Source organism: Acanthochromis polyacanthus, chromosome 1, assembly GCF_021347895.1.
Source record: "Acanthochromis polyacanthus isolate Apoly-LR-REF ecotype Palm Island chromosome 1, KAUST_Apoly_ChrSc, whole genome shotgun sequence".
Taxonomy (NCBI): Eukaryota; Metazoa; Chordata; class Actinopteri; family Pomacentridae; genus Acanthochromis; species Acanthochromis polyacanthus.
In genome coordinates this window covers 40,977,751-41,002,410 of record NC_067113.1, presented here as the reverse complement: position 1 = coordinate 41,002,410, position 24,660 = coordinate 40,977,751, and the positions used below count along the sequence as shown (strand labels likewise).

The window sequence follows — 24,660 nt, the reverse complement described above, 5'->3', positions numbered from 1 at the left end:
TGCTATTGTCTCCAAAACTGATACTCTGCCCCTGCGCTCGGTATTTCAAGCCAACCATGTGAAGAAGTGTGAAAATATTTGTTATTTTTGTTGTACTTTTATTTGTCAATAGTTCTTTGTGGTTGCAAAGAGGTGTTTTGGTGCTGCTGCTCTGTTTTGGCTCTTCAGGGGGTGTGTTACAGTTGTGGCAGACAGAAAATACACATTCCACTGTTACCCATATTCAACCGTTATTTTCATGCTCCCCCCCCATATAATTCATTAGAGACTTACTGTAATATTTGTAAATGCCATGCAGCCACATGCCAATCCAATATTCTCACTACATTCCCACTCATATCTGAACGTTGGAGCAGATTTGACTTTACTTTCCTGCAAAAAATTCCAAAAATCTCAATGCAAATCAATTTGCAGCAGGTATGGCATTCAAACATGCACTTTCTGGCTTTTATGCATCAAATTTGCACATAGTGTATGATGAATTGATGTAGATATGTTAATAAATTAGCAAAACATTAACAAAATTTAAAGCAAAAGTTCTTTAGTTTCCGTTTCTAAATTATAATTAAATGTTTTTCTCTTCCACTGAATACATTTGGATGTTGTATCGTTGTTTAACCATAACAAGACGTCTGATTATGCCACTTTTCCAAGTGTTTTTTTCTTGCATAAAGGATTTTCCCCTAAAATTGTGAAGAAAAAATGCATTTTTGCTAGCTTATGCTATTTAAGGTTTCATTTATTTAAGCATTTTTAGTCATCAAATGATCAGAAATAACAGGTACATGCATAGATTTCTCAGATAAGGCAACACATACCAACTGCCTTTCACTCTACGCAGTAAAAATCTATAAAAATAAGTATTAACTGTGTGTTTTAATGTCTAAACCTGTGATTTTAGTTCTGCCATCTACCCACATGGAACCTCTTGAGTTTACTTTCTTTCCCCAATACTAGAAAATTGCACCACATTTTCAGTTTAACCTTTTGAAGCGCATATATAACTTCTTTTATTTATTTATTTTTTTGCACAGCAGACACTTAAGCATGCAATATTTATTATCCAATTTGTGCTACATTGAGTGGACTAAATTGGATTTGGAAAGGATATTGTATAAATATTACAGCAACTCCCCAAGTCCCTATTTCAACATTATAGTGGTGTCACGGAAAATGAAAAATACCATAAAGCACAATAAGGTCGCCGTTAGCTCAGGAGTCCTGGAGGGAGGCGTTCGAGTGGGAAGTAACGTGGATTGCTTAAGTGAGCGTTGTGGTCGGAGGCGCTTGAGGACGTGATTGTGCCGTTTGCTTAGTAGCCAGAGCACGCGTGGTGTTGACTCTCGCATGTGGGAAAAAGTCGTTTAAATTTCGTCCAACTCGCCCAAACTCCACTCCGTCTTAATTCTCGTCAGCTCAGAAACTCGGCGTCTTGTGTTGAGACCGGGATCTGTTGGATCTCATTTTGGGGTGAAAAATCAGCCCTGTAAGAGGCTTTGGATCAAAGTCTTAGGTCGTGTGTGTGTGTGTGCATGTTCAGCGTCACATCAGGGATTTATTCAAAAGGCAGCCGAGCCTATATCAAACTAATGTGTTACTTTTTTTTTTTCATGAAATATTTATATCCCCCAGCGATTGCCCAAGTGATTGATATTCTCCCCCATCTCGGCTCGTGTTTGCTCCATCGCTTGTTTACAGTGTCAAGCTGTTTTTAATGTGATTGATAAGTACATTAAATAAATATTATGGAGGAAAAACATACTTCTTTTCCTTGCCCTTGCAACTGTGTGTTCAATAATGGATATTTTTCACCAGGAGCAGAAGCGTATTAGCTCCTGTAATCTGTCTCAATAGAGTCCTTATTGGGGAGAGCGGTTCAGTCCACTAGTTCTCATGCTAATATGAGTGTGTAATTAAGAAATCTGTCTTTATCCTAAGCAGGTTATGGCTTAATTTTATTTAATTTTATTTTTTTTATTTACTTCGGAGCTAGTTTTCCTTCATGCTCTGGAGTCACAGAAATATTTGAAGAACTTTACTTTGCGACCTGAAATGATCCATCCAGAATACACAGTAGAGCTAGAAGCACTCAATGTTTCTATAAGCAAACAACCAACAAACAAACAGCAAGGCAGGGTGTTTTCGTGGACGTTTTTTTAAGGTCCAGTGACAATGAATAGTAATCAGGTAGACTGATAACTTGGTATTTGAAAGTAATGCAGTAAAATGAAAATCTTTATCATCATTTTTGTTCTGCATATGTTTCATTAAAGTTCCCTGATGGTTTTATTGTGTTCTGTATGTCCTAAAAGCTACAATAAAAGCTGTAAGAATATGATGGCACTTACGACTGCCGTTCTTCAAGCTTCTCTTCAAATAGATGGCCACCCAGCTTTACAAGTCACGTGGAATTATTTCAGGTTTAACGTAGAAACTGACAAACCAATCGTTGTTGAGCTGCAGCCTTACTGTCCACTGCTTCCACTGAGAACAAGAAAAGCACTCAGAGAGCAAAGTACTCCACCAAGGCTGCTTGGTCGTTGCAGTGTTTCCGACAGCTGAAATCTTGAAAAAAAAAAAATCGTGGCAGAAGTCACAGCACTATAGAATGTGTCCATTTCATATAGATGTACCCACAAACAGCATGACCTTGCGCTGAGCACAGGCGTGTGTTATGCATGTGCACGTTATGTACAGATACCGAATCGCACGACCTAAATATGTAGCGGGCGGCGGGAATTGATGGGACTCAGAAACACCCCCACAATTTAATCAGTTGTTCCTTGTATCATTTCCAACAGATAAGTCCCGATAAGTCCACAACTTTCGATTAGGGATGCACCGATCCACATTTTTTCACTTCCGATCTGATCCCATTACCTGAATTTGGATATCTTCCGATATGATTCCGATACCAGAGCTCTGTTTGCTTTAATTTTATTATTATAATTATTGTTGATATTATAGGAGGCTGAGCTGCACAGTGCAGTAGTGGTTAGCACTTTCGCCTTGCAGCAAGAACATCCCCGGTTCAAATCCCGGCCTGGGCCTGGGATCTTTCTGCATGGAGTTTGCATGTTCGCTTCCCTCTCTTAGCTCCACTCTCCTCACCCTAACTTCTTCCTTTCTCCTGATGCTCCCACACTCCAGAGGTCTCTTGCTTTACTTCTCTTAAGTGTAAATGCCGTTTTTCCTGTGGAAGAACTTGCTCTTACTGTAGCATGCACAGCTCCTTCTAGCAGGTTTCCTATTCAATCATAACCTTCAATGCTTGAAAAGCTACAGATAGATCAGAGCCATTAGATGAACAATGTTGGGGATGTTTTTCACCATCAAACAAACTCCTGGGGTTCTTCAGCTACATGTAGTTTATAAAACAGGGCTTCATTAATGTAATTACTGCAAGTGAATTTAAACACAGACACCTCTGATCTAGTAAAGTTTTATTTTCTTAGAAATGGCCAGTTTCTTGTTGTCTTTTTTGTCTTTCTAAGAAAGACCAAAAACATGCTGAGGTTAATTGGTTACTCTAAATTGTCCGTAGGTGTAAATGTGAGTGTGATTGTGTGTCTGTATATGTAGCCCTGTGACAGACTGGTGACCTGTCCAGGGTGTCCCCTGCCTTCACCCGAGTCAGCTGGGATAGACTCCAGCACCCCCCATGACCCCAGTGAGAAGAAAGCGGAGTATAGAGAGAATGGATGGATTATAGGAGGCTGTAATAAACTCCTTTACATTCAAGTATGATATTGATTTGTTGATGCTAGAAGAGCCAGTGTACTTAATTTGTGCTGATCAGATTTTATTTTGTTTGGAGACAGGTAGTGTGAGAGAAGTTCACGCTTTGTGCATGTCTGTCTGGGATTTAATAAATATTGACAGTCAATTTGAAATCCTAAAGGTACTACATGCATTTTTCTTGCATGTAAAGGCACTGCATCTGAACATCGCCTGCATGTGGGCGGTCACTAGTGGACCACTAAGTTGACAGACAGACAGACAAACGTACAACGATTGTCACTTACCTCCACCTCCTTGGCGGAGTAATGAACAGCTTCTTTTCCAGAGCTCCTTCTCTTAACTCTGAAAAGTCTTGGCCGTGAGAATAACACACCAAATGTTCTGCTGTTGGCTGAGAGAGTGAACACAAGAGTCTTCCTGCACCTCCAGCACCCGAGGAACTAATGATCCAGTGCATTTCGTATGTTTTTGATGGCTATGTTCCTGTATCAAAAGGAAAACCCTAGTCGATGTGTAGCTAATGTGGTTAACATGGCCACCAGCATTCAAATGTTCGTCTACAGATCAGAATTCTGTGAAACTGTAAAGCTGAGGAACATTCAAAGACGTCAGAAACTTGTAGGCTACTGTCTTGTCATGTCACGGGTTGAGCTTCAGTGAAAACCACACAAAACAGTTTTTATTTATATGTCTGTTTCTGTTGTCAGACAATGAGATGAATATGAAATCGTGACTGAAACGCCGCTTACTAAGAGTTCATTTTTCAAGTTGTGCCTCTGCAAAGCTAAACTACTGATTTTATAAGCGAAAACCGTTGTCTAATAAACTCACAAAACACACAGGTTAAGAGCAACGGTAGCGCTGTAAGTTCTGTAATATTTCCATGCCAAACGATTGCTCATAAAGTTAACAGTGATGTCTGTTAGCTGCCGAGTGTTCAACTGGATGGAACTTGGATGGAAAGTATTCATCAGCGTTTTCTGTTTTTAGAGGCAAAACCATCATTTAATCAAATAAGTACTCAGCAGATAATTGATAATGATAATCGTGGTTATTTGCACTCTGTGTGACCATTGCACAACACTACATAATATTGGAAAGCTTTCATGGCAAAAAAGCAGCTGCAGAACACATCTGAATTTGAGTTGCAGCTTACGACCATCAACAGAGCTTTATCTCTGCTGTGCGTGGACTTAATGCTGCTTCCTCCTCAGATTTATAGTCCTCCACAAGTCACTTGGGAAATATTATGAGCAGAAAAATGCAATTTTCTCTTTCAGTACTGGGTTTATTTAAAAATTGTTGCATTTAAAAGCACAAATATGACTCAAGTGTGAATAACATCCGGCGCTAATGATAGCGTACTAGTCCTCTTTCAGATTTGGACGGTGCACTTGAGGATAAGCGAAGGTTTTGGTCAGACTTGGCTGTAAGCAAAACCTTTGCTCTCACAAACAGCTGCACGGTATTTTGGGGGTTTGAGTTGATCCGGGGCGACCAGAAGGACGACGTGTTCACCTGTGCACGACTTCTATTCGAGGACTTTGTGCTCATTGAAGAACATTTCAGACATTATAGCCGTCCTTAAGCGAAACTTCTATTTTATTCTTTAAAAAGAAGAGCAGCTCCGAGCAGACAAAGTGCCAGCAATTAAACTCTAAACCCTCTCAGATATTGGTTTACAATAGACCAGTTACTTCACAGTGAAACACTCATAAATTGCTCTTTGTTTAGCTTCCTTTTTACCCTCCAGTCAAGGAGCAGGGTCGCTGACCGGCTTATGGTCGATCTCCAAAGGACGTTCCTGGCCTTTCTGAATAATACATCAAATTCTGTTTTGCAGTGGTCGGCTGCTTTGCTAATGCCACAACTCTGAAAGTGCTGTCCCTTTCTCTTGGGATATCTTGTCTAGATTGCAAACTTCCATCATAATCCTCTCTGTAATTAAACGTCCACTTCCTGATTCGTACTTTTCCTGTTCTAGTGAAGATGAATCATGTTTATGCACTTTGGCAGTTCATTTTTTTTTCAGCACAATGTAATATGACTTTAATTTCTCATGTCATCTGAAATCCTAGGGCATGGTCCCGTGTTACGCTCAAGCACACGTCTAATGCTGTCCTTTATTAGTCTCGGAGGTGAGGATTAGATGAGTTTGCCATCAGCAACCAGGTTTTCCCTATAGGACATAATTAGGATCTCCTCAAAACACTAATGGGGGTAAAAGAGAACATAGGGCACAATTACACTCCCAGAGACGTGATGAGTTGTGCTTGGAGCGAGACATTATGGCTAATATAAGGATGGTATTGAGACTAAGTCCTGTGGCTACCGAGGCCCCTGTGGATTTGATGCCAGGAAGGGATAATGATGCAGTTTTTCATGGAGCGTCTCCAGAAAGACACTCATGTTGTTGCAGTAGGTATTTCACAGTCACGTTAACAGAATCGGATGTTTAAAAAATGAACAATCTTTGTCACTTCCACCTGGCTGGACGACGCAATAGCAAAAATTTGATGTCATACCTGCCTAAATATGCCGATACTGAAACAATACCACAGGAAAAACCTAAAACATCAGTACAAAATGCAGTGCTTTCAATTGTTTTGTATCCATCCAGCAGCGCATTTTCATTTCCAGCCACCTTTGCATTTCACACTGCTGCTTGTAAAAGCTTAAATCATTGCAGAGATGAGCTGAAGCAGTACTCCAGTGCACGTTTTCATTACCGACTTTCACCCTTTCTGCAGGAATTCGGAAGATAATTGATTACGTTTGTGTTGTTAATTTGCATAAATGTGAGCGGCTAATTTTCAGCAGCGAGGAAGTTACCAGTGTGACCTCCGTGTTTGCGTGTTGCCACGTCGGTAAATTAGCTAAAAAGATAAATTAAACAATTATCACTGCCGGTAATTCGCTAATCAAACTGAAATGGAGAAAAAAAGTTCACATTTGCACTTTTCATCGCCTTGACTGTCATCTGTAAGTGAAATAACAGCATAATTAACTTCATGTGCTGCCAAGTTATTTGTATTTGCAACCGTGCTTCTCGTTTTGTCACCATGAAAGCAGCAGTGTGCTTACAGGAGTGGAAAAAAAACCCCGGATTTGTACGCCCACTATGCCTACAGGGAGCTGAAGCATGGTGCTGCACACACATTACTCTGCTGCTGCACATCGAAGCAACTCGTAGACACGGCGCCTCTTAAAGCGCTGTCATTCTTAAAGAACCGGTAAATAAAATAGTGGATAGTACTGCTTTTAATGGCAGCTGTTAAGAAATGGAATACTGTTTGCTGAAAAGAACTCTCAAGTCAACGTGAATGTTTTACTTACTGCAAGAAGGCAATGTGAACAGAATAGTCTGAACAAGTGACTGACAATATGTGGAAACAGTTTAGCTTTTATACCAGCACATAAACAAATTACATTACCAAGAGTTACAGGATTTTTTGGGTTTTTTTGCAGTGGTATTATCAGTTTCTTAGCAGCCAGTTTCAACCAGCTCCTTGCAAGACCAACTTGTCATATCTTCATAGCCAAAGTTAATCATTTAATGTACTGAGTGCGTCATAAAGATAATTTCTTCATAACATTATTATAATTTTATATCAGCAGTGTGTTGTGATGCCTTTCTAGTGTGGCTATAGCATGCAACTCGACTGGCTATCGTGGCAGAAAGTGGCAAAGAATTTCGAATCATTTCAGAAATTACTTTAATGGTCAAACTCATCCGTTCCAATCCAATGCCAAAGAGGTGCTTTTCTGAAGCTATGCCACTGTCCAACAAGCACTTCAGAAGGAGAACACCGGTCCCTGAAGGCACAGCTCAGGCACTGCATGAAATGAAACTCCCTTATGTCCAAAACCATCCTAGAAGACGCACCTCGAAACCTGCAAGACCAGCGTATGAACCCGAGGAAACGGGTCAGTAACAGTCCACGAGCAACAGTAATAAGATTTTTTTTTTTTTTTGAAGCAAGGAGCGTGTTGGAGGTGTTGCTTGGAGCTCACATAACCACCACATTGTTGTTTCTTCCTTCACTGCTACTTCTTGCATTATTTATAGCGGATCCCTGATAAAAATGGGCTTATTGCCTTCATAAAGTAGGAGCGAAACAAAGCAGTGATGCATGCTGAAAGTAGAAGAGCTTTGAATTAACACAGCAGATGTAACCAGTGAATCTGGATTGGTAGGTTGGTCGCCTCAGTGCTGTAGTAACCCCTTTGTGATTGTCGCCGTTACATTTATACGAGGCACAACCAGACATCAGAATATTTTCCCGATGATTCAACCATCATCTGTTGCTCCTTGTACTTCTTTTATAATCCTGCAGGTATGTAAACAATGCCCCTCATATCGCAGCTGCAAGCAGAAATGATAAAAAAAGGCACGTATCTGCATCACAATCCATCCTTCCTTCACTTACCTAAGGTAACACCGAGTAATTCAGAAATGCAGCTGCTAAAGCATCAAGATAAATTAGCTTTACTTCATATTGAATGCTCCTTCCCCTCCATCTCCCACTCACACACACACTTCTTGCCCCAGTTCGGTTTCCTATTTCAGCTCCAGTCAAGGATTAATGCAGGCTGTCGCTGCATCTTTCACTGCCACTACAGTGAGAAGCTCTTACAGTAGCTATACTCCAGCGTGGCTGAGAACCGTATGCTGATTGAGCTTCGCTGAGTGGTGTTGGGTGCAGGTGAGAGCAGACGTTTGCAGGTCAGCCGAAGGCAATCAGTGTGCTCGATGGGTGCCCACTTAGTGCTTGCTGGTGTTGGGGAAAGTCATTACAGCGTCCGGAGCTCAGGCAGCCTCAGCAAGGCGGAAATGGCAGCCAGCATGGCAGCAGCTTTCTACATTTAAATGGTTGTTTCAGCCTGACTGCCTGACTCCGGGCACGGCGGTGTTGGCCGGTTCTCTCAGCCCAACACTTAAGTTCTCAGCGAAATATCTCGGCAAGGATGAATCGCCATGAAATTAGGTTAGACGTTAATTGCTCCAAGAGGATGCACCGGAATTAGCTTTGATGATCCCCTGACTGACTTGGCAAATATAAATATGTTTCAGGTTCAAAGTTCATTTTGAAGATTACACAAAACAAACAACAATAGACAAATCAATCTGTAGTTCTTTATGATTAACATTCTGGCTTATTGTATGATCCTCCATTTTTGACAGGTTCAGTTTTCATGAAAATAATATGATAAAAATATTCTTTTCTCTGAACATTCAAAGAACGTCTTGACTGTGAAGTTGAGGCTGAAAATCATTTTAGTTTTTACACCAAGTTATTAAACATGACTGCATGCTTTGTATTCATTTTATTTCAAGATATATTTTTTGCTATTTGCATAAAGTACAAAAGGAAAATAATGGGATTTATGGCTTTTAGATAGATGTATATGTTTATCTATAATATAATTATATATATGTGGCTTTTAAGATGTATTTTTCATTAGTTAAAGTACAAAAGGAAAATATTGAGATTAATGGCTTTTAGGGATCAAAAGTCCTCATCAGCATGTGCTCTAAATGACATTAATTCCCAAAATATATTTATAGAAACACTAATAAGCCTGTAGTTGGTTAGAAATCAACTTTATAGAGCTGATCAATGTGTGACCTGTGTTCAACTCATTTTGGAAGAGGTCAACTGCGACAGTGTAGTGAAAGATCATTTAAACGCACTCAGAGAGCCAGAAGGGAGAATCATAACATGACAGTTTTGTGTTTCCCTGAACCGAGTCTCTACGACACTTTTCCTGTGTCGAGCACTTTGTAGAGATTCTATATGTGGCGAAAAAAATTCAGTTCTGTTCCATTCTATCTCTATACAACGCTTTATCCTCACGAGGGTCATGGGGGGTGCTGGAGTCTATCCCAGCTGACTCGGGTGAAGGCAGGGGACACCCTGGACAGGTCACCAGTCTGTCACAGGGCTACATATACAGACACACAATCACACTAACATTCACAACTACGGGCAATTTAGAGTAACCAATTAACCTCAGCATGTTTTTGGACTGTGGGAGGAAGCCGGAGTACCCGGAGAAAACCCACGCATGCACAGGGAGAACATGCAAACTCCATGCAGAAAGACCCCAGGCCCAGGTCGGGATTTGAACCGGGGATCTTCTTGCTGCAAGGTGAAAGTGCTAACCACTACCGCACTGTGCAGCCCCAGTTCTGTTCCTGCACAGTGAAATCGGAGCTCCTGTGTAAAATTCAGACAGGCTTTATTGCTGACATTTCAACCAAATCTGGTCTCCCTCAAGTGTTTGCCTGAGGATTTGGTTTGAAACATTGCTAATAAAGTCTAACACCGTGTCTACACAAACGTGGGAGCAGCATGTTAGTAGAGCAGCAGTTTCAGTCTCCATCTGTGTCTGCAAAGGATGCATCAAGGCACAATTAGTGCTGCTATGTTCATAAACCAGAAGAAAATCCACTCAATGCTTAAAAATACACTACTGTAGGCAATTTCATGCTATCCATGAAAACTCACGCTTTTATCCATGTGCTAACATAACTGCATAAGGGTTTTCTAATCATCAATGTCTAGACTGGATTTCTGATTCATTGAAAAAAACTGCTTTTCTTTCAAAAATAAGAACATTTCTAAGTGATTCCAAACTTTTGAACGGTAATGTGTCCTTCTGGTCACATATAGATGCATAAACTGTGAGTAAATGGGTAATACACTGCAAAAACTCCAAATCTTACCAATCTGTTTGTTTTATTGTTAGTCAGAATGTCTCATCGCACTTCATTTATCATAAATTAACTTAAGTGGCATTTCAGCAAGACGGAAGGACTTGTTTTAAGAAAAAATAAATATCTTGTTAAGTCAAACATTCTTGAAATCATCTTGTTTTGAGTTGAATTTTACAAGAAAACTCAAAGTAAGTTTAATACATCTCAAATTAGGAGGTTACATGAAAGCAAAAATCTATTTGTGAAAATAAAACTGCTATTTCTTTTTTTTTTTTTTAGCATGTCTAGCTTATTTTAAGACACTTAAGCTTGACAATTCTGGTAAAATGTAGCTAAAAATAAGTTTTCCCAGCTAATTTTGAGATCTAAATATTCTAAATATCATGTCTTATTTCAAGAAATCTTACCAAGCCATTTTTCACTTGTTCTATTGGCAGATTTTTCACTTATTTCAAGGTAAAAAGTTCCTTGACATAAGTTTTTCTCTTGTTTTTCGAGGGGCATTTTTTGCAGTGTATGATCTGGGAAAAAATTGGAGAATATCTGTTCTACCAGATGCCTGTGAGTCAAACAACAGGGCTGAAATGCTTTGGGTGATGGATTGACCTTCCCCATTTTACTCATCATGCTCTGATCTTTGAATCCAGCACCTGTCTCTAAAGGATTTCTGGTATGACTATGTTTGTGTGCGCCAACACAAAAGTTGAGCATCAGCCAACTGTGCTCAAAGCGGAGATGGTTTAGTTATTGAAAGATGTGTTTTTGCATTAAAATCTTGACATTCTTGTTTTGGTCACATGCTGTTTTATTCATTCTGCTTCTGGCTAAACAAGGATAGCACATGACCCCAACACTTGCATAATGATGTCTCACCTCCTCATACTTACTGTACAGTGGTTGAGTCACTGTCCTCAGCTCTGCATAAGCTCCATGCTGCATAGCGGGAAGCCGTGCGTTCTGTAGGATAATGTTATTTGTATAACATGAGCCGTTTTCGGCAGACACGGAAGGCTGAGGGCGGCTCGCTGCGGAGAATCTCCAGCATTAAAATCCATCCAGAGAAGCTCATTCCAGGACACCACGCGGGCTATCCAGTGACGCTCAAGGGAAAGCCAGTATGTTATGACACCATCTAGTCAATGGCGCGTGCCCAAGTAATGAAATGACTGATGTGAGCGATGATGAGTCTGGACTGGTCACTGGTCTGCTAGGGTTTTGAAAGATGGGATGGGGGGGGGGTAATCCCTGAGAAGTTGTGTTGAGTCAGAGAGACACACTGTTGTTGGGAGTGCGGTAACGATCGTCAGCGCAGTCGGACTCATCAGTCTTGTTGTCAGGGTCCCATTGAGAGTGTAAAGTTGCACCGGCAAGTGCAATGCAGAAAGTGTGATACACATACGGACACATGCACTCATAAAGAGCTGCTATCTCCGACTGTGTGTGTGTGTGTGTGTGTGTATGAGACCATCCCCGGGGCCTTAGCACCACTTACCACATCCTGTCCAATCATGCTTGACAGAGGTTTGGTGGAGAGATCCTGTTGTCGTTGCCTCTGTTACACTGTCTGGCTGCCAGGCTCACCTCTGGGGACAGGTAATAAGGTACATACACACACACGCATGCACGCACATGCACATGCTCACTCACACATATAACTGTCTCTCCCTCCTTGTCAACATCAACCATCTGTTGTGGCAAGGTGAAGTATTCCAAGGGCTGAGCAGCAGGAAGGCTGTAAACTTTTGTGAGTGCACTGTACATGTGTGGTGCTGTGCATACCAAACGAGTCTGGGGTTTGTGTGTGTCAGTGCCTGTGCAGAGTCAAATTAACATTAACTGGATGCATCAAGGGGAGTGTGAATCTGTCTCTGCGAGTGTTGAAAGAGGGCAGAAGGAATGTTTAGGACGTCAGATGCTAATATATGGATTAGTATATTGGTTTGTTGTCATCTAGCACGGAACCCAAAATACAAGGGATGCAGGGAGCGGCTGATGGAAATGTCATTAGGAAACAAGTCTCACACCAAAATGTGTAGAAGCTACAGTGGTCCACGGTGCAAAACGGATGTGTTTCACGATACAGGGGGTCCTCGGTTTACAACGTCCTCGACCTATAGCATTTCGTCGCTACATTGGGACTGATTACGAGGAATTAGTTGACTACCAGAGCAGACAAATATGTCGTCATGCGCAATAAGACAGCTTTGTTTACATTCACCAGTTGTTGGATTGTGCTACATTCGCTAACTTTTTGTCCTTCATTATGGCTCGCAAGCCTAAGTCAGACTTTTCTGATTGCAGTGCTTTGAAGAAAAGGAAAGCCATCTCCATGGAAGTGAAATTAGATACAATAACACGCTGGGAACAGGGCGAAACACCGACAAACATTGGTCAAGATGTAAAAACAGTGCAACATATTGTAGGCACCCCCTGTGATGAATGAGTGAGACTACCAACATAACTACAAAACCCTATAACGTAGCTCCAGAATTAGCTATCGGTCCCAGCTCTCTGTCAACACAAACACCGCCACCGAGCAACACACACTACTGCTGACTCTCAACCAATCAGAGATGAGCTAACTAAACATGGCACGTTCACTAGGGATGTCCCAAATGATGCATCGATGCATCGTCTGAGCACGACACGTCATCAAAAGCAGACGTGAGTGCGCAATGCAACAGAAATCACCGGCCGACTGGAGCACGAAACACGGCCGGACATCTGCGCTGCATCGTGCACATATTATGTTTGCACGATGCAGCGCTGATGTCCGCGTTTAGATACAGCTGTATAGTAAACGCTGACATCCGCGTTTATGATAGATCACAGGTGTCCGCGCTGCATCGTGCGTACATAATACATGCACGATGCAGCACAGACGTCCGGCCGTGTTTCGCGCTCCAGTTGGCCGCTGATTTCTGTTGCATTGCGCGCTCACTTCCGCTTTTGATGACGTGTCGTGCTCAGACGATGCATCGATGCATCATTTGGGACATCCCTAACGTTCACTGACGTTAGGTAAATCTTGAACTGAACAAAACACATTGAAACCTCAACATCGACAACAATATCAGTCCATTTCAATATTCTGTTGTCTTCTTGGAAAGCGACTCATACTTGCGTGAAAGTGGTTGGTATTCATGAGTTTTATGAAGAACTCATCAATATCGTGATGCACGGAACGGCTTTGTACGCAGCTCACGATTTTCCAGACTTTTTAATGAAAATACTACTTTCTGCACTGTGAAACAACATAGCTGTTGCACAGTTTAGTTTACGACTGGGCTGCCTTTAGTTTTGCAGGTATTTAATTAAAAATAACTGATAATGGCTCAATATAAAACATTAGGAGTGTACCAGACTCATTGCAATTCATCTTGAGGGTGAATAAATTAAAATTTCATGGCAGTCCGTCCAACAGTTGTGATATTTCAAATCAAAGTGTGGACTCGCTAGACCTGAAAACTGAATTAACATTGCCATTCCAGGAGCCATACCTCTAGAAAGCCTCTGTAATTGCGAGCTATACCCGAAGAAATGGAGCATCTTTACTTGAAACTCTGGGTAGGCAGTATTTTATGACAACATTTTCACAAGAGACTTCTCTAGCTTCTTTTGGCTTTGGGATCAGATTTCGACCAGATTGGCTTTATCAGAGAGGAAGTGTTGTTCCTCGTGGTTATTTTACAGAAGCAGATGCTTGTGTTTCTGACTTTAGATGGTAGGTGATTCAGTGGTGCAATGAGTGCTCAGAAAATCTGCTGTTCCAGCACCGGAAATGGTTGCCTACATTGCAAAGCACCTTAAATTAAGGAAACTAATCTGATAAATGCACTAAAGCACGTCAACATTGCCAAAATGTACTTGTACAACCACTATATTCTGTTCTTCTCCTGGACTGATCAGCTGCTAACTTCATTTTCCTGTAATATCTATATATCTTCTAGTGGTTGGTCAGGTTGTGTCTACCAGCTGGTGATGAGTGGTTGTTGGTAAATGCTGCTAGTCTCATCTGCTAACTGTAGCTTAAGGACCACGACTGCAGCAGTGGCTAATCCAATTTCATGTTCACGATCATGCGTGTGCGAGTTTTCCAGATTTCTGCCTATCCTATCAGCGCATAAGTCAAATTCATTTTCTCTTGTTTGCCTTCGAAGTTCATTAACTAACAGGTGGATTTAGTGCTGTAAACAGGTGTAATCTTCTCCAGAAGGCCCAACATATTTCGCTGCGTGTCTCTTTGAACTAATGATTCTGGCATTCTTGGCTCTCTAATTAAAGGAGGGTTAAATTCTGTGCACCTTAAACACACCTAAAACCCTTCCAGAGCAGCACTAGTAATCATGTGCCAGCCAAAATTAAAGTGGGAGCAGGAGGATGCGTGTTTATCTGTGCAGATGTGGTGGGAGAGAGAGAGAGGGAGCTTGCGGAGGATGATCACTGATTATTTTGGCAATCCAACAATTAACGAGGCTGCTCTTGCAATGAGAGTCTTTGAATTTTAATGAATAGTCGACACAGCCAGTACAAGTCTGTTTACTAGAGAGGTTGTATCCTGTTAGCTTTTTGTCTCTGACATTGACACCAAAGCTGTAAGTGTATTGTACAGTATTGAGCTCTAGGTAGTGAATGATGTATGCGCTTCATACTGTATATATACACAGATCTGCTTTGAGAGACACTAGACATGTGCCATTTGCTTTACGGGAAAGCTCATTTGTCAAAAAATATCTGCCCGTGATGTTTGTCGTCAAATCTCGGTGACACCTCTTTTGTCCCAGGGATTCTTCTCATCTTTGCAGCAAATCACTGCTGTCATCTAACGCAGAGGAGGCTTATTTTCAGCCTCTTTTGAATCTCTTTTTTTCCCTATCAAAAGCCACCCAAATTCACAAAATGAAATAGTGCAAGCCCAGCAGCCCCGTAGGCAGATGATGAACCAGAAGAGGAAACATCAGATTGTGATTGTGAAGCTGTGATGAATCACGAACCGGCTATGGATTACTGTTGCGCAACCTGCGAAATGTGATAGATTTCCCCTCCGGATACCGTACGAAATTTGCAGAGGGAGATATTGTAAGTTTTCACATTTCATGTTGGGGAAAAGTTCACATTTTGATACTCTCAGACTGCCAGTGGGATGAATATAAACGAGATCTAAATGGGATATTTTGGAGCGAAGGCATTGGGGAGGGTGGAATTGACTGACCTGCTCACTGACAGAAGGGAATATTAAGCAAACTCCTCAGCCCACACCAGTTGTTGCTGATTCACCAAAAAATAGAGAACAATCAATACGAAGCGATTAAAGCCTCTCCAAGAGCCTCGGCGGTTGGTTCGTCCTTCCCTGCCCATCTCTTGGCAACGATCAAATGAGTCTTGTCTTATTCTTCTACTCGAGTGCATGTTTTGTGTGTGTGAAAGTGTTTGCATTTGTGTCTATCTCAGATTGACCCTTTTTTTGTGGATTGTGGCTGGACCAGGATAGATTCTTTTTAAGTTGCTCACAGTGGAAACCTGCTTTTTTTTGGGTGGTGGAACAACACTAAAGCTTGTTGTTTGGTGACGTTACGTCCAGTTACTGTTGCTAAGGCCTGGTAATCTAGCAACGCAGTTTCTGAAAAATTTTCGGGTCATTCCCATTTGGTTTGCTTTGCTGTAACCCAGAAAATGGAGGAGAAGCTTCAAATATGTAGTGAAAGTATTGTATTTTACACAAAAACATGGTTATTTTCCCAAAATAATGTTGGTGCCTCACCTTCTAAAACTAGTTCTTGTGTCAATCAAACCTCGCCACGTAGTTTCAGGGCTTAAACTTAACCAAAAGTAAACTTTGACAGTAACATCAGTTGTACTTTACTAAAGGCAAAACCTGGTCTCATGGATGGTTTTTGGCCGCTTGCTTACTCCTCCATCCTCCCTTCTTACCACCTTATGCGAACTTTATGCCTCTTTCCAACTGCATGCTTTTCTTACAGTGATACAGGTGAGAAAGTGCATTTATTTCTAAACTGAATTACCTCAGAATCTAACTGAGAATGCAGTTTAGTTGCATAGGAACATCATTTTGTGGAGATTTACTCGGTATAAGATGGTGTCATTTACTTGTAGATTGACCACTTAATGGGAACTGGAAACCGTGATCCTTGACTTTAAGATTAAAAGAAATTAAAAATAGAGGAAAAATAGGCTGTTTTGAATTTGTTGGTGGCCACTGATTTGGCTCACTTTTGCCTTTGGGTTATTTTATTAGCTGTAGCTTGCTCGCTATAGTCATTAGCAGTAGCTAATGGTTAATGGAAATAGCAAAAATTGAAGGGATGGGGTCCAAACATAGGGTTAGGATTCTAACATAAATCCCTTACTTTACAGCAGATGAATGCATTGTCGGTCCATTCATTTATAATTTTTCACTAGAATTTTTGATTTATACAGGCAGTTGAAACAAAAAGGTAGAAACCTTCCAACTTTTTGAGTCCAGTCTATCACTCTATGTCAAATCTACTGGACACTGATTTGGCATGTTTAGAAATCCAAAGTTAAACAGACCTGTCAATTAGCAGATGACTGGACTCCCTACATTTTAGGAAATAAGCTTATTTGCTTTCTTATGCAGAGATCGATGGGAAAAGCACCACAATCTCCTGTGCTTTTTCAGCATTAAAGATAGACGAAAAAGACAAAATTTGATTTGATTAATTATTGAGGATAAGAGGTGGTTGTGAGCATGTTTGGAGCTTGACAGAATCCGGGTAGGTGTACATGTTTCCAGCCTTGATGTGAGGTGAAGCTATTCACCTTCTGACAGATCATACAGGAGAATGATTTTGATGTTCTTAATAGGGCTGGACCCGAATATCCGAATATTCATTCGCTACGGCACTATCCAGATATTAATTTGGAATCCGAATATCCCCGGTTTACACTGGGTTCAATCTGTCATCAGGAAATGGTGCCCAGAACTGTCTAAAAATGAGAAAGGATCCGAATTTTTGGGCCGTCTCTGCCACAAGCCGCCGCTGCCGCACCGCACCCCCCGTCGGACGTTACGGGGCGGAACGAATATTCGGATATTCGTCTTTAATAGGGCCCAAATATTCGAAGGCCAGAAACCACTATTCAGGCCAGCCCTAGTTCTTAACAAGAAAACAGGGAAATGTCTTTCCCAAAATGTTGGAATAATTCCTTTAAACAGCATTAAACCAAGACATTATGGAATCTAATAAAGATCCCCCTCTGGTAGGAAGTATTGATTGACCATGCCGTGCGTATGTGATCAAGGAAATGACACCGTAGCCATGTGAGCAGTGCCTGACGAAGAGTACATACACAATACAGAAGACAAAGCTCCTGGACGTCTGCCTGATGTATTGATCTCACTGTGTACAGTGCAAGAATTGCAGTCGAAAACTGACAGAGCAGCAGTTTCTGACAAGATAAAGAGTCTGCAATAAGACTGGTAACAAGACATTGATTTAGCGCCGCGCTGTATAGATTCTACAAGGAACGACGAGACACTTTATTAGCATGCGCATTCAATAACTGTCTCTGTGTTGTAACAGTCTAGCAAGTCTATGTATGGACCACATCTGTCTTACTCTGTTCTCTCCGAGGATTCCTGATCTTAAGGACAGAGCTGTCTGAAGATATTTTTTTTGGGATTCCTGTCAAGCTTCATACTAGCCTTTACCTCTCCTTTAGCAGCCCTCTTCTTGCCCGACCCGTCATGTTAGTTTTGCCTGGAGGGAGGTCACCTCCAGCTGCTTTAAGCCAGCTCACATCATCACTCTTGGGAGGTCATTACATATGCAACGCCGTCTCTCTCAGCTTTTCTCTCTCCCACCCTCCTTTTCTCCGTCTCCCTCCCTTCCCATTCATACACTCATTTCATCCCGCTCTCCGCTGGGACCCGAGAGAGAGGCGCGTTTAAATGGGTTCAGGAGATGAACAGACTGGCTGCTCGGCTCGCTCTGTCTGTCCCTGTGCTCGTAGACATTACTCATGCCCTCCGAACTGTCAGCAAGAAGAGCGTGGGTTCTTCTGAAAGACAGGTTGGCCATAAGAGAGACAAACACCTGATGCTCAGTAGATGCAGAGGAACCACGAGGAAAGAGAGAGGACACGGAGTTGACAGACAGTGAGAGGAGAAGGCCTGGCGCTCTGCTTTTCACACTATTCTGGCGTAATTCGACTGACAACCACTGTGCGGTTTTCTGTGTTTTGTTTCGTCTCAATCCGTTGCATGAAGGACACATCTTTGGGCTTATACACCAGATCCTCCAGCAGCTTTTCTTCCTTTTACATCTTTTCTTTCTCTTCACCTGAGTAGAAGTACCATTGCATTTTAACTCACTCTAAAAAGAAAGGATACAGTAATCCAAATATCTGTTTGACAGATGGTGCATGGTTTTTGTGCACTGAAAAACAATAAAAACTCCCTATTGTTGGATTTTTTTGCCCTGATCCGTCAGAAAAACTGAAATGAGATTAAGTTGTCTCACTAACAGACAATAAGACTCGGGTGACAAGTTGAAAGGGAGCCAAGACTTATTTTTCGTTGATAGCTTTAATCCGTTTTCTGGCTTGTTTGTGTCATTTTTGCATCGAAGTCATTTGGCGTACTACAACACGCACATGCATCAATCCCAGATACTGCACATTGTATATTCTAATTCAGTTCTATGCAGGGAAGATGGGGTTTGTGGCCTTGGCACTGAGTCAGAGAGATCATCTTTTGCTATTTAACAAGCAGCTGGATGACTAATCCTTCAAATGTGTCACATCTGTACCGCACTCAGACCCTTTATTCTACATAGATCTTCAATTTTTCCCAAACGCTCGGCGCTCTTGACTACTTGAGGGAAATGACGCATTAACGATTCCTACGCATGTCACGGGTTGTAAGGATTGATGCATTGTGATTAGATTGGTCATAGCTTTGGTAAAACTTTTTTTATTATCCAACTAAAAGCATGAGAAACAAGTTGGAAATAGATGAATCGCTGTCATCACAAACATCGTCAGCAGGTTGCCCTTGGTTATCGTGATTACGTCCGTTCCTTTGGGGCTGCAAAGGCCACTGTGATTGCTCTGCGTTCGAGTGCAAGCGTGAACGGTTGTATGTCCAAGAATTCCAAGCAGAACTGCAGCAATAAATTCATTAATGGTCAATAGGGATCAACTAATATGTGTTTTTATTTTTCACGGCCAATGGTGATATTGATTAGTCGAGATCAAGAAAGGCCAATTATTGATATTCGGAACCAATATACATTCATTAGGTGATTTATTCACAGCATGTGATAGCAGGTAATACGTTATTATCCCCCGCCTCCACAAAGTGGAAAAAGGGGATATAGGTTTGGCCTCCGTCCGTGCGTCCGTCCGTCCGTCCGTGCGTGCGTCCGTCCGAGATGAAGGGGACAGCTTTTGTCGGAAACTATTACAGCTAGGATTACGAAATTTAGTGTGTAGCTTCACACCATGGACACCTTGATCAAGTTCGAAAATGAGACCTGTGCGATTATATTTAACAGAGTTATGGCCCTTGATCACTATCTTGGATATAGACACATAGACATCACATGTGGCGGGGGATATTGATGACCATGTCGTCTTGTTCATAACTAGCTTTGTTCATTAATAGGGATAGCTATTACTTAATAATACTACTCATAATTAATACCACTAAATTGTACATGTGTAATTTAAATGTTATATATTCATAGCATGTAACAACAGGAAGCCTGTCATTCATAACTAGATTACTCTAGCCAAAGTCGTGCATTTAGCTGATTTTGCGATAATCGGTCAATGAAAATTAGAGCTGTCCGATAATATTGGCCCACCGATATTATCAGCCCGATATTGGCATAAAAATGTAATATCAGTCAATATCGTTTTTTTTTTTTTTTTTTTTTTTAACCTATCATAAAAATCAATAAAATAATGCCTTGATTTTGCCGGCATTTACAGGATTCTTAAACGGAAGGAGAGTGTGAACTGTACAAAAAAATTAAAAAGGCATAAATTTGACATTTTTTCCATAACTTAAGTTAACCCTTTAAGCTTCAGTCAATTCCAGCCGTTTTCAGTACAAAAAATCGCTAATATTCTATTTTTAAATAAAAAAATTACGAAAAATACGGGGAATATTGGACGGGCATCACGAGGTGCATTTCCTTGAAAACGACCGATTCGGGGATTTTATACGACTTCAGGACATGTTTTGGACAAAACAGTTTACTGGCTTGTGTCGTCTGGATGTAAAAGGTTGGATTATGGCCGTTTTTTGTGGTATCTTTTTTTTGTGTGTAGTAATGAACCCGGAAATGTGAGTCGCGCTGTGTGCGTTGAAGCCGTGTATAGAGAACGGATGGATGAATATTCGTTTTTGTCGGACAAATGTGTTTTTCTCGCCCGCTGTAGTAATCGCATCTGAAAGTGGTTTATACCGGCGGATTCATGAGAATCTAAGCTTTCCATCGGCGTATAGTGTTTGTATAATCGTGTTTGCAGCCGTCGGACATTCTTGAAATTCCTATGCAAATTAGTAGGTGTACCGCCGGCGGTACACCTACGACGCACTGAAGCGTAAAGGGTTAAAGTACTTTTCTTGATTTGCACAGACAGTGTTTACATTTGAAAAGCCTTGTTGCATTTGAGAATGCATCCAGTGAGGTGCCACAATAAAATTGGACATGATGCATTAATTCCTTTACAGGAAAATTGTGGTGTTGCCTGCAATTGGTTTTCGGTATTGGTTGATATCGGAATTGGAAATGGAGAGCTGGAAAATATCGGCATATTGGTTGTTGGGGAAAAAAGCCAATATGGGACAGATATCCCTAATCAATAGAATGATACCAATAATTGTAAAAATGCCAAATATCGGCCTCAATAATCGCTCTGTCCCTAGCTGTCACCCATTAAATGAAAAACCAACTCTTTACCTGCTTTATTTAACAAGTTTGAGTGTTTTTTTAAAGCAATAAAAGCAACATTCTCTGATTCCAGCTGCTTTAAATGGAATATTTCCTGTTTTTTTTTTACTCGTATATAACAGTAAGCTAAATATCTTTGGGTTGTGGACAGAACAAGATATTCAAGGCCATCTCCTTTGACTCTCTGAAACACTGATCAACATTTTCTTTTGCCATTTTCTGACATTTTCTAAAGCAAGCAATTAATGAATAATTAAAAAAGTGACAAGAATATATCAACAGCTTCATGGTCAAGGAAAATAATTGTTAGAGCAAGTTAATGAAACCAATTTGACTGTCTGGAAAATGACTGCAAATTTAAATATTGTGTGATCTTCTATGATTCATTATATTTGTGTTGTTATAAATTGATTATCCTTGGGTTTTGGAGTGTAGCTATGGCAATTAAAAATAATAATATGATTACATAACTTGGAATGGAGTTTAGTGAATGGCATTTTATTTCTTTTGCAGTTCATTTTCAGGAACTCCAATCATCTCTAATGTTCACTGGAGCTTTTCAAATGAAAGAATTATTAATATGGCTGATTAATGGGAAGTTTAGTTTTACTATGGGTGCCTGAATGGCGCTCACTGTGTCTGTATGAAAAGATAGTTAATTATTTAGTGAGTTCTATGCTTTCTGCTACATTGTGGTTGGGAATAGTTAATGTGAAATTTGTTTCTTTTTGGTCTACTCTTATGCTTCAAGTTGGTGCACATTCAGAGGTTAAAATGGATCGTTTGTATTAGATGGCTGTCTTGGTTGTCCTGATGCCAGAGCAAAATGTGCAAGACTCTTTGGGCTATCGGCCATGCAGCACCATGGCCGTGCACTGTTCTAAATAACCCATGGCCTTTGGCTGTTATTTTCTCCTCTGTGCTTTTCTTTTTGAAACATTTATTTTCGGCTTCAGGAGCTTCACACACACTGAAAATATGCTATCCAAAATGTGCCCTGTATGACATCATCCTCGCAGCGTTGTTGAGTCAGACGTTCTGAGTTCGGTAGCAGAAACTTAGACCCAAGTGTTGATTGAAAACTCACCGCTCTCAAGCCTACAGCGAGAATTGAATGTTAACAATTCGTGTCTCTGCATTCGATACCAGGGAAAAGCGTGCCTTTGCAGCTTGCGACGAGCAGAGTGGAGAATGTAGAGCAGATAGATGCACACTTGCGCATGCATTCTCCCCACAAGTTGCCATTGCCCCGGGGCAGCAGAGACATGCTGTGCTGCTTTTTGAACCACAGGGAGGTACGGAGGGGACTAGGCAGCCGTCTGGCATCGCATAGTCCTCCTCTCTGCTACAGTCTCTGCAGAATTGCTGTTATTCACCACAAGGTATGCAGTAATTAGACCGAGGTCACGGGAGTGTTTGGCCTCTCGCCCTCCTGTACCAGTGCAACATACTTTAGAAGTTGATGGCAAGTGCTGCCTGACTTCCTTGAACAATTAGCAAAAAAACAAACAAAAAACACTCTGGGTTTCACTCCTTTCTCTCCTGCCCTGCTGTTTGCACTCCACCTTGATTAATATCCCTTTCTCCAGCCCCCTCACCCTGATTTCTCATTCTGCTGTTCCTTTTGATTATTTTCTTTGCGTGTAAAGGCAGTGGGGAAAACACATTTTAATGAGATGAAGAGAATGAAAAGAAAATTGAAGCCACAATCATCCTCCCTCTGTTGAAGCTATTGAGTTCATACTCCTTCGGCATAAATATGGGATTTGGACCTTTTTGTCTTTTCATTGGAACTGTATTGAAAGGTCACCGTTGACAACTCTCCTGTTGCTCATGTAGAATTAATCCTTTTCTAACCTAAACATTTGAAAATGACTTTGGGAACTGACCGCAGAAGTGGCTGGAGTTCGTGCTCTGAATAACAAGCTTTTTCCATTATCTTCTCAGGAAGCGTTATTTCTCGGACTTTTTTAATGAGCTTTTTGTTCACTCTCTCTGTACGCTCGCTTTCTTGCGGATTCTTTTGTCCCTGGAATCGAGAAGACTTTCCTCTTATGTTACCACGAGGATGCATGATCCTGTTTGCGTACTTCCTGTGCAGCGTTTGATTCAGATTGTGCAACATTTCTGCTCTAAAAGATCTGTTTAAATTAAGCTGAACTGACATTTGAATTCCCCTCACGAATTAAAATGATGTCACGGTTGTACTTGTTATTCAAAAGAGGCTGAGAAAGTTTTTGGCGTGGGCGTTTCCCATGACAGCAGCTGATTGACATTTGAAGGCTTAAGGTTCTAGCTGACGCACTGTCAGCTACTATGGTGGATGGTGCATAGACTGAATTTTGTTTTTTTAGTTAGTGTGTTTTTTGGGGAAGAGGATAGACTAAGGATGTCACAAAACCAGAAATTTCATTGTCTAAGCAAATTCCTTTTGAAATTCTTTAATTTTTAGGCCAAATTTGATCGCAAGAATAATACATCAATCAACCAGAATAGAAACTCTTTCATCAAAAAACAAAGGAAAGAGGGTTCATAAATGTGTTTTGATGCTGTAATACCAATGGCTGGGGCTCATAAATGCTGCTGCAAAAACAAAATTACAACTTTAATAACTGTCTTAATTTATCGATACCAATATGGAAACAATACCACAGCAAAAGCGCAAAACACCATTAAAGGTAATGTAATAATATGTGACAAAGCAGATGTAATAATAAGACATAAAACAGCAGGAGTGAATTATTGCACCACAGGGTGTTCATACATTTTCATATCCAACCAGAACAGGACAAACTCTTCACTAAAATCAGCTTTTTAACACTTTCATGTGTTTACATGTTGTATCATTGCCAGTGCTATAGTTTAAGTGCACAGTTTAATGTCGCACTTTCGCTCATTCTGCAGGGATTCAGTTGATCATTTGTAGCTTGTGTTGCTAATCATGATAGATATTTCTTTTTTGGCAATATGTCAAATTTTATATGGAAAATAACAACTTGTGTCACTTTCAACTAAGTTCCCCATTCCAAAAACACCTCAAGGACGTGTGTTAATTCCAGATCACATGACCTGCTCCACATGATGTCATTTCCTCCTGAAGAAAAGACTGGAAAGACTCCAAGGCTTTCTGAGTTATTTCATATAAAATAGTCAACAGGTTTACTACAATATCTTTATAAATAACTTTCAATTTTACTCAATTGTACATATAATATTTAGAAGAGTCTTTGTGTAAAAATGCCATGTGGTGTT

General features: G+C 40.9%; 1 protein-coding gene across 5 annotated transcripts in view; it reads left to right on the top strand.

The window, feature by feature from the left end:
• The window catches only part of magi2a (membrane associated guanylate kinase, WW and PDZ domain containing 2a), a 313,872-nt gene that overhangs the window by 616 nt on the left and 288,596 nt on the right, over positions 1–24,660 (top strand). The window lies entirely within an intron of this gene.